Source organism: Apium graveolens, chromosome 7 (assembly GCF_009905375.1).
Source record: "Apium graveolens cultivar Ventura chromosome 7, ASM990537v1, whole genome shotgun sequence".
NCBI classification, from domain to species: domain Eukaryota; kingdom Viridiplantae; phylum Streptophyta; class Magnoliopsida; order Apiales; family Apiaceae; genus Apium; species Apium graveolens.
This window is the reverse complement of record NC_133653.1, coordinates 205,723,687-205,739,145: the sequence shown is the minus strand read 5'-3', so window position 1 is coordinate 205,739,145 and position 15,459 is coordinate 205,723,687. Positions and strand designations below refer to the sequence as shown.

Here is a 15,459-nt window from a genome sequence, read left to right as displayed (position 1 = left end):
AGCAGATTTGTGTAATCTAAAATCAGTTTCATATTATCGATGTCAATATCAATGCTATCTACAACACTGGGATAATGGATTTTTATAGCAACGTCTAAGACATCCTTCGTGACAGCATGATGTACCTAAAATATATTATAATTACAAATAAAAAGAACAAAATATGTTAATACTTGGCAGCAATGTTAAATCTAGTAAAAGAAAAAATGATATAATGTGAAAACTCTACATCACCTGTCCTATACTCTAGATTATCTTAACTTCAGAAGACCACCGGGGTCAGAAGGTTTAAGTCGCTTGATTAACAAGTAAAATAAAGAGATCATTCAAGGACTTCTGCTTAAGAGAAGCGTTAGTATTTAAGGAGAAATACATGACTAAGACCTTTTTGGAGCCTTGATTCTGTCGTGTACTTCTCCTCATCATATCATGGCACATATTGAAAGATATTAAATCATGTATTTATGCATATAATGATAAATGAAATTTTTATCTAGAACAAGTACCCAGTTAAGAGATTTTTTTAAAATTTGTATACAACTAGTAAAATAAACAAAAATAGAAGTTTAGATTCTTTTGACAATAGTTAGCATGAGAAAAAACTAATTATTTTTGAGAATATAGCATAGAGATCAGAAGTTAGAACATATGTAGTTCTGTCATAGAAAATACAGGTATTATTGTTTCACTGTTAGAAAATACAAGTTGTACAATGATAAACAAGGATAAATTCATTGTTTCACTATAGTGCTTGCTAGTAGTGTAATAGTAGTTTAGAATCTGAGATTTTTATTCAAAATTTTAATTTTAAACAATATATTCTAGAAAAGAAGTGATCTTTACCATTCACATATTGGCTATAAGCCTGCAGGCTATAATTGAATATACTTTTGTGTTTTTATAATTCTATGACGCGAGTTAAATTTAAAGTACTTCCATCACCGAAAAAGAGTGCTACTAAGGCAGATCATAGTGAAGAAAGTGCAATTATTCTGAAGTTAGCAAAACATATCAAATTGAGTAGTTGTTTTTTTAAAACTTTTATTTGGTGTAGAATGGCAATATTAAATATGAATAAAGATCAATTCAATCAAGCTGAAGTTAAGACGTACATGTGAGGTTTGAGACTGAATTGGCTATGTCTGGTTCGAACAAGTAACACTAGAGTACATGATAAAAACTATCGTATCCACACACCAAGAAGTCCAACCATGCAGGCCAATAGCAGCTAATCACCTTTGTTGAACTCTTTTTCACTAAACACCCTCTTAACTAATAAAACAAAACCTGATGTATTAAATATCAGTTTGATTCCCTTTGCAGTTTTTATCCCAAAATGATGTAGTATGTAACAATAATTAGCCCAACATTTTTTACAAGTCAGGATTAGCATTTTTGTTACATGTTATCTTAAATTAATTCTCAACTCAAGTAAACATGAGAAACTATAGAAGCCATCAAAGGTAGAAAAAGCTTGTTTTATCAATATCATCAAAAAAAATAATTTACCTAAAAAATAACCAAATACTAAAAGTACCGATTTCCCTTTAGCACTGTGTTCAACCATTTTCTAAATGTCGTTAGAGTTCCTATAACGAATCGTATATTTTGTATTATTTAAAGTGTAATTATAGAATATTTTAATAAAGAAAATATGTGTATTGGTTCTGTCAGCTGTGTGTTGTCTAGTTAATATTTATGTGTGATTATTGGTGTGCGAGGATTATTTGTATAATTAATTATTGAGCTGTGTTGTTTTATTTTTTATGTTTAAAAGTGATTTTATTGAAGATTTATTTTCATAAATATATGGATTGTCTCTAAAATTGTTTTTATGGTTTTATAATTTTGATAATTATTTTTGGGATTTTATAAAATTTAGAAATCAATATTTTAGTAATTATTTAGCCCTAAATGATTCTCTGATTGCATTGAGTTGTAAATTCAGTATTTAATTCCAGGATGCTTCAAAAATTATGAAACTCATATTTTATTAAGTTTTGAATATTTCGAGAATTTTAAAAATTATTTTGGGAATTTTTATGATTAAATTCACCCGTACGTTTATTTGTTAATTCGTTAAATCCGGGTATATTGCGCATTTGAAAAATTCATATTAAATTATGAAAATTTTATTTTATTAACTCTTGAATATTTTGGGATTTTTGGTATTAAAATTTCAATATTTCGATAAAATTTTGAAGTGCAATTGGTTCGTTAAATTATCAGAAAATGAATCTAAAGTTGTATAAAGGAAATGCAAGGACACGTGGCTGCTTTTGGCTAATCATAAGGTTGAGTCATTCTTTTTTTTGGGATAAACATGCTAGTGTGGTCTCTTTCGTCTCGCATCTCTCTCTCTCTCTCATTTATCTCCTCTCTCGATCCCTCCTCTCTCTTTATCTCCTTCTAATCTCTCCCTCACACTTCTCTTCTTCCCTCTCCCCGCTTTTCTCTTCCTTTTTCTTGCTCAGGTCGCCGTTGCTCTTGTTTTCCGGTGAGCCGCCGCTTGGTTCTTTCCAGCATAGCTGGTTCTATGATTTTTTTGATATACATATATATATATATATGTGCTTGTATATATATGTGTGATATGTGTCTGTACAGGTGGTGTGTGTGTGTGTTTAATTTGCATGTGTGTGTGGTGTCGGCATTTTTCCACCGGTCGTTTCCCTGGTTCCAGTTGTTGTTGGCTCTTCTGTTTCCCTTTTTTCCGTTTATGCGCATGTGGCGCGTGTGGCTATTGGTTTGCTTTTTAATATTATTTTATTAATTTTTTCTACAGGAATTTTATTTGAGTAATATTCGTGAAATAAATGTGTTTTCGTGCGGGAAATAATTGTATCAAATCGGTAGAATTCGCGTTGGAAACCCGAAATTAATCGGGTACCCGCAAATTTTATCGTCGTTGACAATAAGCTTCGGTGAGTCGACGATGGACGGTGATGATTATTTATGAGTCCTAAATTTATAAAACAGATTAGTAGCTCGAAAAATTATTTTTCGGAACGTAAATAATTATTTAATTTAAAAGTCGTAGTGAGATGTGGATTGCAAAATTGTGATTGTTGGGAATTTGACGTCGATTATGTTTCAACGGGTAGTCCTGTAAATAGAGGAGTCGCTATCCAAATTTTCGGAAAATTATTTTAATTACGGGAAGGGTAATATATTATATTAAATGTTCTTTTATCGTATATATCGTTACGTGAATATATGTATATATACAAGTCGGGTTATCGGATAGAGTTAGTTAGGTTCGAGGATATCAAACATGTCGGTATAACTAATTAGGGTATTCTGTTACTGTAGATCCCAGTCAAAGTTCGCAAGGACTAAAGTCAGTTGAGCGCAGCTACCCTAGGAATCCCAAGAAATCCTTTCAAGGCAAGTACCCCTGGCCATACTTTTATAGTTCAGCGTATATGAATAAAATGTTGTCTTATTTTTGAACAGGAACATAAACGTTTTAAGTTACGTATCCCCTATAGTTATAATTACTTGTTTAAAATCTGTTTTGGGAAAAAGTAACTTCGAAAAGGTACCTATCTCCGAATGAAATGATTTTATGGACAAAAATTATGCGTGCTGTAAAATTAATTATTTTAAACTGAGATATGTACAAGAGATTTGAAAACTGGATAAAAACAATCAGATATAGGATACATATGGGCCAGAGTGGCCTATTGAGGTTGCGTAAGCGGCTAACTCGGTTGCGCACACTATTAAACCGATTAGTCCAGCAGGTCAGAGACCTAGCTAGTCTTCTGAGTTCCGGAACAGGTTTATGGGATGGCAGATGGAGCCGTCTGGTGTTGATATCCTGATCAGCTGTCTTCACATATATACTTCGTATCTGATTTGGTTTTGTGATTCCCGTAACGGAAACAGTGATTTATACAATTGAATTATAAATGTGAATGGCATGCTAAAATTGGACTCTGGTATTTACACAGCACACAACTACGTTGTTTTATTAAGATCATTTTAGTCAGTGATATCCAGTTTTAATGTTGTTTTATCTTGACAGATATTCGAAATGATTTACAGGTTATTGCTTTATAATTATGTTCCTATAACTGTTTACATTAATCGTTTTTACTCTAATATTCATATGTTGGTACTGCTGAGCAATTATATGCTCACCCTTGCAACCTGTTATATATATATATCGCAGATGCCTAGAAGACCTATCAGAACCGATCAGAACAGAATCTCAGCCCCTTCCGGTCCCAGCTCCTCTGAGGTAGTTTGTATTAGACCATGTGCAATCTGATGAGTTGTTGAATAAGTTAGTGTGTCAGTCTTTTTAATAATTGGTTGTGTACTAGTGAGTAGCCTAAATCATACTTGAACCTGGATCGGATCTTGGTTTTGGGGTCGTGTTAGTGTAATAATAATAATCTCGTAGTTATAATTGTGGTTTGTTAGGTAATGAATTACACATGAAGGGGGCGTGAATGTGTTTGTGTGTTTTTATGCTTTTCTTGAAGTATTTATGGTTGTGAACAAAGTAAATCAAATCTTGCAGTGAGATGTGTTAATACTGAAATTAAACAAGCAATAAAAGTGAACACAAATCTTTCAAAACTCACTTAATTTTATATTAAAATTAAGAATGTTTTGCTACAAAATTTCTAGGCTCTTTGTTACTAAAGAGCTTAGCTTCTTCCTGGAGAGAATACAAGATTTTCTTATCTAAATTGTTACAACTAACAAGGACTAGTGTTAACTTTATATCATAGTTAACTACTGGTTTACAGAGTGTATAATAAGAGATGTTATTCACTTTTGTAAACTGTCACTAATCATTCCATTTTAGGAAAAGTATATCTTCCATTTCTGGCTTAGCAAATCTTTGCATATTGTGTTAACTTTTATCTTCCTTTATCAGTTAATCTTCACCCTTGATCTTGCACACTCTTCAAGCTGCTTTTTATAGACTTTTCAATCCAACTGGTTGGATTGTTTGTTGATTGTTAATCTTGAATATTGAATTGGTCTGCATTTGTACTTTGAGATTTTACCTCGAGATCTCCAGTTAGGCATATAGAGAACTAGACATCTCGATAAGTATATTGACTTATCGAGATCTCTAATACTCCATAGTTGATTTGACTTGTAGAGGTCTCTGAGTTCTCTATAAGAGAATTTAGCTTGTCGAGATCTCTCCACTTCATGTCTTCATTTTGGCTTATAGATATCTCTGAGTTCTCTAGTGACTAATTGACTTGTCGATATCTCAGAGTTCTCTAGTGATAATTGACTTGTCGATATCTCAGAGTTCTCTAGTGAATTTTGACTTATCGATATCTCTGAGTTCTCTAGTGAAGTTTGACTTGTCGATAACTCAGAGTTCTCTAGTGAATTTTGACTTGTCGATATCTCTGAGTTCTCTAGTGAAGAAATGACTTGTCGATATCTACAATCTTCATGTCTTCAATTTGGCTTGTCGATATCTATGAGTTCTCTAGTAGCTTTCCTGACTTCTCTATAAGTCAATCTGGAGTTCTCGAATGACTTCTCTATAACATTAAATCTGTGCTTGTAGAGATCTTGACTTAGAACATTTTTCTCAAAACATATTTATTCAACTCCAAGCTTCTTCATAATTTTTCTGAGGCATGATCTTCTTGATCTTCTTCTAGATAGAATTCTTAGGATTGATATTGTTTAAAGAAAAAGACTCCAGTCTGCTCTTTGATATTTTTACAGATTTTAAATGTTACAATACAAAATGCAAACTAAGATTACAATACAACTTACTTAGGGTTATCAATTTGACTTAGTCTTGTTATTGTATAGGCATGTCTTGCACAACATGGTTTATTATATTTAGTGACGTCAACTCCTGACCACGGGGTTGAGGCTGTCACACTTCCCAAGTAACTAGTTGGTAATCCCACGATTAACTAATCTAACATACAAGACAATAATTACATATACTCAAAATAGGGTTTATAAATTATAAAAAGAAGGTATGTTAGTGTGTTATAAAGAACATGCACTTCTAATTCTTTTCATTGGCTTATCACCTTAACTAGCTTTGGTCATTGAATCCATATTGCTTGCACTTCCATCTGAAAATACAAAACACTAAATGAGGTCAAAACTTATAACTACTCATAGTGATAAATGAGCTCAGATTTTTACTTAAATTTAATACATATTTATATGTAATATACAAAACAAACATGAAAATCTGATAAAAGAAAACATGGAAATATATAAAACTATGTAAATCACAAATAGATCAAGAAAACACAAAAAAAGAGTAGAGAATCATATGATCATGTATATATACACCCCCGTGCAAATCAAAGAGAGCTGAAGAAAGGAGGGAAAAGAAAAAAACACTCCTCGGTAATTGAAGTTTTAATAAGCTCTAGATTTGTTGCGAGAAGAACAAACAGAAAATGCAATCAAACTCGAGTTAATAACAAAATCAAGCAGAAAACAAATAAAACCTAATCGAAAAAGAAAAATACCAAGTTTTGTCAAGAAATTAAAGTTTCTCAAAGCTGGAGTTTGATTAATTGAAGATACTCTTCAATTAGGGTTTCAATTGGGACTTCTTTTATAAACACAGTGAGATGGTGATGGAGAAATATAATAGAGATTGTATTTTTAGTTACAGTGAGATAAAGAGAGAGAGAGGAGATAGGGAGAGAGATTGTAATAATCTTAATTTTTGTGACTTTATAAAACATTCGATGAATGGTAACCCTGACGAGCGGGGAAAACCTTTTAGCCCACACTATGTTATGCATGGAAAACTTTGTTTCCAAGTTGATATTGTGATTATACGTACCAAATAAGTGTATGTAAAAGTCATTCATTTTCGGAGAAAACAAACTTTATGAAATGACCTTATCTTGCGGACTATCGAGGAATACGAGAATCACATTACGATTATGAATTTAGAATTCTACAAATTAAAATCTATGTACAAGGTTTCAAATCATAAAGGAATTATAAGAAAGGACCGCAAATCGCTTACGAAGATTTATTACGAAAACGAATAAGCGACCAAGCAAATACGTAAGCGAATAAATATAGTGAACTAAGGCCATGCAAATTCCACGCAAATATTATGCAAATAAATTAGCAATAAATTAACCAAGCTAGCTAATTAAATTTAAAGCTAGTGAAAGACAACAATCCTTAAAATAAGGATTCATATTTTTGATGATTAAAGAGCTAGACAAATTTGGTGTGTAAGCTATGGACTAGGGGTATACATAACCCGACCAAACCGATCTGAACCGACCCTATTTTGGCCGATCCAAACCGATTTTTTTCAACCCGATACATATTTGGGTTGAAAAAATGTCAACCCGATTTAATTGGGTTGGATATGGGTTTCGATATTTTTAAACAGATCCAATCTAACCTGATTAAAATATAATTACACGTTATTTTAATTATTTTATAACTGTAAATATGTTCAGGCCTAATAGATAGGCTCATTTATCTGTAGCTTATACCATCAGTCCTCCATATTTAAAGAATACTATGAACTAGGCTTTGAAAATTGATGCTTCTTGAGGAATAAATATTACATACACAAAATATATACCATAAAATGGCCAACTCTTCTAAGACAAGCCAAGCAACTCCCACTCTCTCTCCCTCGTCTTCTTCATTCGACCAAAATAAGAAAAAGGAAGAAATGCAAATCAAAATCTCAAGCTTGAGCCATGGAGAAATTCCCAAATTAATTCCTAAGCTTCCTCATCATCAAACTAAGGTAATATAAATTTTTCATCCAGTTATCTTGAGTTCTTCATAGGTTAATAAATTGGTAAAGATGATGATGAATAATGACATATAGTAACTTCAAAAATTTTCTTATTTTTCTTGGAAAGATTTAGGCTTCTTAAGCATACCAAGGACTCACCAAGAATCATCCATCAAGAATAGAACCTCATAAGCTACCAATAAAGGTATAAATCTTCACCCAAACTTTGTTTAAGATTTAAGTTTCAAGAGAAGTATGGATCTTGGTTATAAACCTAGTTTTGATGGTAGTTATGTTGATTTCTTGATTGTTAGTTAGTTAGATGCTAAGATTGATGTTGTGGACTCAATAACTTGATGTTATTGAGAGGATTAAGTGTTAAGATGATGGTATGATAATTGTTGGTTATTGATTAGTAGTTTAGAGCGAAAACGAAACTCGAATCGGGAGCGTAACTTTGATAAATCGAGAGAATCATAACCTTAAGTTTTCTGCAGAAATACAGAAATTATAAACTGTGATTTCTTGAAAAGTAAGACTTGAAAATGATAGAACTTTTTTTAAGGATCGTTTAGGCGCTTTAATCGCTTGATTTCAATTTACGGTTCAAAAGTTAGGCCCGTTTTAGTGGAAAATGATTTGCGGGATAAAAACTGCTACGAATTACGAACTTTGGAAATATAAATGATTGACTTAGAAGAATTAAAAAATTATGAAATTTTTACAGAGAGTAAGAAATGGAATATATTAACTTCCATAAAAATTTCAAGTAACAAATATTGATTTTTCAATTGTATAAAAATTCCGGAGCCGAGGTCGCGCGGAGTAAGAATACCAAACACAGCCCACTGTTAAAAACTGCTGCTTCGGGATTTTAACCCTGTGCCCAGAAAATCATTTTCAAATAATCTGTTCTAAATTTTTTCTAGATCGGCATGCAAAAACAATGCGTCGATTGAGTTAACAATTTGAGAGAAATCAATGTTTCAGTAAAAACGTTATGAATAGTAAAACTCCGTAGTTGATCGAACTTTTAAAATATTTTTCACCCATTTAAATTCATATTTTCAAAGAGAAACTTTTATGATAAATATTAAAAACACTCAAGAAGCTCCTTGAAGTGGTTTCATATTAAAATATTAATTTTTAGATTTAATAAAAATGCTAGAGTGCGAGTCGCGTAATAGTAACATTCGGTAAAGTCAACTCTAGAATACCACTTTGACCGTCCATTGTGACCAAGGGTTGATAGTTATTTCGAGTAGGTCGAATATCGAAAATCGCAAAGTATTACACTTATTAGTAAAGTAAGTCATTGATGGGATTAAAATAGTAATTACGATTATGATATTTGTTGATTAGAAAACCCAGAGCGAGTGGAAGTCAGAAACGTATCTTGGACTCCAGACAAGTTTTCAAACCCTACCTTTTAAAACTGTTCTGTTGTGTTTGCTTTTAAATAAATGCTATATATACATGAAGTTGTATTACTATATTTTACGAATTGTGATATATAATATCACACGATATATTAATGATTTTGATATATGAATTTTACCGAATTTCAACCGATAACGCTGAGAGTAGCGTTTTATATATGAGGTGTATATTTTAGACCGAGTATCGGTCAGTATAATTTGATGAAAACTCAAAAGTATTCCGGAGGTGTTTAATTTAAAAATATTAACGCTAGTAGAGCGTGACGTATAAGTTGTAAGACCGAGAGTCGGACAGTTTTTATAAAGTATAAAACCGGAAATCATCCCGGAGATGTTTTAAACGATTAAAAGTCAGTACTTATTTAATCCAAGGAATTCGATGTATCAAATTACCTCGAATTTATTTTAAAAAAAAATCAAAGATCGTATTTCCTTAACTTTATTTAGTTACTTGAACAACTAATATTATTTCAAGATATTCATTTAAATAAGAAAAATATTCTCCAATGATTATTTATTTTTATTTTAATTATTTATTATTATTATAAATCAAATTAAATTATTAAACATAAATTAGTTGAGGAATATTATTCCAAATATTCTTTTAAAATAGATTATTCGAGGTTTAATTATATAATAATTATTATTTAATCATTAAGTATTTATTAAATGATTTAATATCATTTAAAAATCATAAAACCTATTTTAAAATATTTTCCAAGTTTCAGAAAATCATACTAATACTTTTAGATCGTCAAAGAATATTATCTCGATATACCTTAAATATTTTGACTATAATTTCAAAAGAAACTCTCCTTTAAATACTTATCTGTTGACAACGGTCAACTCACATGATCTTAGTACTTCCTCCAAAAAATTTCGGAAGTACATATATATATACATATATGAGATGAGTTGTGCCTATCAACAAGCAAAACGCTTGGTGAACTTCGATGTGATTCTAGTTCTCGGGATATGATAGGATTCTTCCAAAGACGAGGAGGGGTAGAATCTAGTGCTATGAGTACTAGGGAGACTATCAAAGGTACCGCAGGCAAAGGTACTTTGTGTACTCGGGAACCCGTAAAGTGTGTGCATACCCGAAATGGGACAAATAGCCCGAATGCGGCCAGGGTGATAACCGGGATACGAAGGTGTCGTTCTTCTACTAGTAGAAAAGGTTACAGATTTCCGTATTATGACTGATCATCGTATGTGGTGGCTCTGGTAGATGTCCTATTCTTCCGATTGAAATTGTGATACAATACCGTAACTCAAGCCTAGGCTGGGTTTACCATTAAGGTATTTGCAAACTAATAAGTCAATCAAAAACATTATTTCAAAAAGAGGTGTATATCACCAAGAAAATGATTCTCCTGAGTATATAAATCGAGAACATTGTCAAGATATTTTAATATATATATAAGACATCTGATTTAATTTAAAAAGGAAAAGGTGTATACCACCAAGTTTTCAAATCGTCCTATTATACGATAAAGTATATATTAACAGTTATTCCAAAACTATTTTATACATTATGGCTGAGCATTATTGCTCACTCTTGCTTTCTTTTAAATGTCACAACACAACAGATAACCAGTATTCTAGTAAGAGACCTAGTCAACTGCAACCGCGAGGAGGAGTCCTTGCATCATTGCTTCAGGAAATCCAGAACATTAGATAGGCTTCAGATAATTGTAAGATTATTGTAACTTCATGTAGAGGTTACGAATAATAGTTTAAGATCCTGTAAAGTACATTTGAGTTGTAATATAAGAAGATTACATTGTGTACATCATTTCTAAGGCTATAACTTTTGTGTGTGTGTGTGTGAGAGAGATTGGGGTCTGTAGAATTATTGAATCAATACAGGTTAAACATGATTGATGATCGAGAGAGAGAGAGAGAGCTCTGCAAGGGAGCAAGACGGGAGTGAGAGGAGTGAGAGGAAAGGGGAAAAATGGGGAGAATAATTTGTTTGTTTAGGGGGAAATAATTTTAATGTCAAATAATCGTGAAATTATAAGTGGGGAAGTGAGTCCAGGTCTTTTTTTTTTAGTTTTTTCAAATTAATCATAGACAACGGCTTTTACTTAAACCAATATCTATAAGAAATCAACATCGGTTATGTCTTGAACCGATGTCTAGTACACAATACTCCTTTTTTAAAAATAATTATCGACAATGGTTATTTTCTCGACTGATGTCTAAATTACGCGGTAAAATCATTTTAAAAATAACTGATGTCTAAAAGAAATTTAACATCGATCGATTTCGCAACCGATGTCTATTGACAGAATTCTAGTAGTGATTTATCGTTGCCCACTGGGCTAATTTTAGAACTAGAGAACTGTTTTTGCATGCCTGCGATTTGCAGAAACATTATTTCAGTTTATTGTTTGGACAAGAAAGGTTTTTCATTTTTGATTTAGAATAATAGTTGTTCATTTTCATTGAATAATGTTATATATGGGGTTGCACATTTGTTTAATGGTTTATATATTCTTGATCTTGATACTCCTGTCTAGTATGTAAATAGTAATGATTACAAACGTATTAAAATGATAGACTCAAATTAAACATACCTCTGGCATTGTCATTTAGGGCACATAAATAAGAAACACATTTCCAAGTTACATCAAGATGGCTACTTGGATAAGTTTGATTTCGAATCATAAGAAGAATGCAAATTTTGCCTCATAGGCTAAATGGCTAAAGCTCCTTTTACCAGACAAGGTGAAAGGGCCACCAAATGATTAGGACTTATACATAGCGATGTACGTGGTCCAGTGCGTATGATGACAAGATGTGGCTTTTACTACTTCATTACATTTACTGATGATTTTAGTAGATATGGATATGTGTACCTTTTGAAGAACAAATACGATTCTTTTGAAAAGTTCAAAGAATACAAGGCCGAAGTGGAAAAGCAAACAGGGGAAAGTACAAACGTTCTACGATCAAATCGTAGAGGCGAATATTTAAGCCTCGAGTATAAAGGTTTCTTGAAGGAGTGTGGTATCGTATCACAACTTACTCATCTTAGAATGCCTCAATGGAACGGAGTTTCTGAGAGGAGAAATCGTACCTTGTTGGACATGGTGCGATCGATGATGAGTCTAGTAGATCTTTCAATAAGTTTCTGGGGTTACGCTCTAGAAACGGCTGCATATACACTAAACCAAGTTCCAACTAAATTAGTTTAAAAGACTCTGTATGAAATATGGACTGAGAAACGTCATAGCATGTCATTTATGATAGTATGGGGTCATGCTCTAAAAACACAGGTTGTTCATAGATCTAGTAGGTCTCGTCATGAGCAGGAGAGATATTATGGATCTCTCTTGACTCGAGATGATGATGTGATGCTCATAGACAATGATGAGCCTCTTACCTACCAAGAAGCTATGAATAGTCCAGACTCTGAGAGATGGCTAGAGGCCATGAAATTCGAGATGGAATCCATGTATCAAAATAAAGTATGGACTTTAGTTGATCCACCTGAAGGGGTAAAACCTATAGAGTACAAGTGGGTTTTTAAGAAGAAAACAGACAATCTGACATGGATGGTAAAGGACAGACCTATAAGACGTGACTACTGGCAAAAGGTTTCAAATAAATTCATGGTATAGACTATGATGAGACTTTTTCACGAGTTGCTATGTCAGGTCCATTAAGATTTTTCTAGCAATAGTTGCATACTATGACAATCAGATTTGACAAATGGATGTCAAAACCGCTTTCTTAAATTGGAGCCTTGAAGAGGATGTATACATGATACAACTTAAGGGTTTTATCGATCCAAAGTTTGCTAAGATAGTCTGTAAGTTTCTTCGATCTATTTATGGATTAAAGCAAGCCTCAAGGAGATGGACTCGTCATTTTGATGAAACAGTCAAAAAGTTTGGCTTTATTCAAAACGAAGATGAACCATGTGTTTACAAGAAGGTTAGTGGGAGCCATGTGGCATTCCTAGTACTATATGTAGATGATATATTACTAATAGAGAATGACATACCTTCTCTACAGGCTGTTAATACTTAGTTAGGAAATAATTTCTCGATGAAGGACTTAGGCGATGTTACCTATATATAAGGGATCAAGATCTATAGAGATAGATCAAGGAGATTAATTGTCCTAAGTCAGAGTACATAAATTGACAAATTATTGCATCATTGTGGGATGTAAGAGGCAAAAGAAGGATATGTCCCAATGTCTCATGGGATATTGATCTCAAAAGATAACTAGCCTAAATTATTAGATGATAAGGGTCGTATGAGCAAAATTTCATATGCTTCGGTAATTATATCTATAATGTATGTGATGATATGTACTCGTCCTGATGTTTCGCATGCCTTGAGCATGACGAGCAGATACCAGTCTAATCCAGGTAAGGGTCACTGGACAGCTGTCAAGAATATTCTTAAGTACTTAAAGAGGACTAAAGATTCATTCTTGGTATATGGAGGAGATGAGAAGCTAGTTGTAAAGGGTTACACTGATGCTAGCTTCCAGAAAGATATAGACGATTCAGTATCTCAGTCAGGTTTTGTGTTTTACCTTAGTGGAGGTGCTGTAAGCTGGAAGAGTTTAAAGCAAGAGATATTAGCTGATTCTGCAATGGAAGCTGAGTATATTGCTACCAGTGAAGTAGCCAAGGAGGTTGTTTGGATGCGGAAATTTATAACGAGACTTGGTGTGGTTCCATCGATCGTAGATCCAATTGATCTCTATTGAGATACCAATGGTGCCATTGCGTAGGCTAAAGAACCAAGGTCCCATTCCAAAGCAAAACATATAATTAGAAGATATCACCTTCTTCGAAAGATTAATGAGAGAGGAGATATACATATATGTAAAGTGTATACTAATGATAACATTGCAGACCGACTGACTAAGGCTTTAATGCAGCAGAAGCACGATGGTCATACTAGTTCCATGGGTATTAGATACATGGGTGATTGGCTCTAGTGCAAGTGGGAGATTGTTAGTGTTTAAGCCCTAGAGGCAACACTATTATGTTTTGTTTATGACATTTGGATTATTAATGTTATGTTCTATCGATTATTCTTTTAATAATTTATTAAGTCTTAATTTACTGCAATATAAATATTAGATTAATTAATGTCCTTGGAATATGATATAAATTTTATATCTCAAAGTACATGATTTAGAAATGAGGTTATGTGAATAGTATCGATATTCTCAAATATCCTTAGTCGAGTATTATTATTACGGGACAATAATTATGCATTAAGACTAGCGTGTTTGTTGACTGAAGATCACATCTCATTGATTATAGGTATATTGATACTAAGTTGAAAACACAGGAATATATAAATATACATGGTGCTAGACAGACCCAATGTGAGATTCTACATATCTGTTATGTCATAAGTAATTCTCACAGTGATAATGATATAATGGTCCTTCGACTTGAAATATTTATATTTCTATACGATGATTAATATACGTTGATTACATCATAAGTTGCCTTTGGCAGGGTAATGATAAAAATGGACTTCGGGTATATTAGGAATCGTGTGAGAAATATGAATGATCTAGATAGGATTTAACCCTTCTAATTTTAGAGAGATATTATTGGCCTCTTGTGTGAGCTAGACTACGAACTGCGTGGCACCACGGTCAAATCTTGATTTGAAATGATAGTCTACTCATTGATCAAGAAAACCTGGATTAAATCATGAAGAGGATGACACATAACATGTCTCGAGTTTAATCTATAATATTTTGTTAAAGGGATTATATTACATTGTACATTATTCACGAAAGGTTAATCGATCACCAATTTAAATATTATTACTTGGGTAGTAATGATGTATTACTAGATGTCTCTCATTGTATATGATTTAAATATGAGATATTTAAATTATTTACAACATAATAATAACCTATAGGGTCACACAAAGAAAGCTTGGAGGAATATTTAATTCTAATTCAGTTTTGAATTAAATAGGAAATTCGAATTATGTATTATTAATTAAGTTGGACTTAATTAATGGGATAAATGAATTTCGAATTTGTATATTATTAAATCCGAAATTCAACTGTTATTTGATAATTGAGTTAGACTTGGTTATTAAATAAATAGAATTTCATATTTTAATAAACTCCAACTTGTATTAGGGTTGGGACTGTTTTTGGCCTCTCTATATTAACATCTTTAAGGCTAAAATTAGGGTTACATTTTTATTAGATAAAAAATATAAAACCCTAGCAGCTAAAGGTGAGAGAGAGAGGGGGGAAACAGGTCTATTC

At 32.5% G+C, this 15,459-nt stretch overlaps 1 long non-coding RNA gene across 1 annotated transcript; it reads left to right on the top strand.

Moving 5' to 3' along the window:
• The first annotated feature begins 2,322 nt into the window (after positions 1–2,322).
• Positions 2,323–4,489, top strand: LOC141672565 (uncharacterized). The gene is made up of 3 exons (XR_012555598.1): positions 2,323–2,497; positions 3,313–3,387; positions 4,178–4,489. It is a non-coding gene; the product is annotated as an uncharacterized LOC141672565 (long non-coding RNA).
• The last annotated feature ends 10,970 nt before the right edge of the window (positions 4,490–15,459 follow it).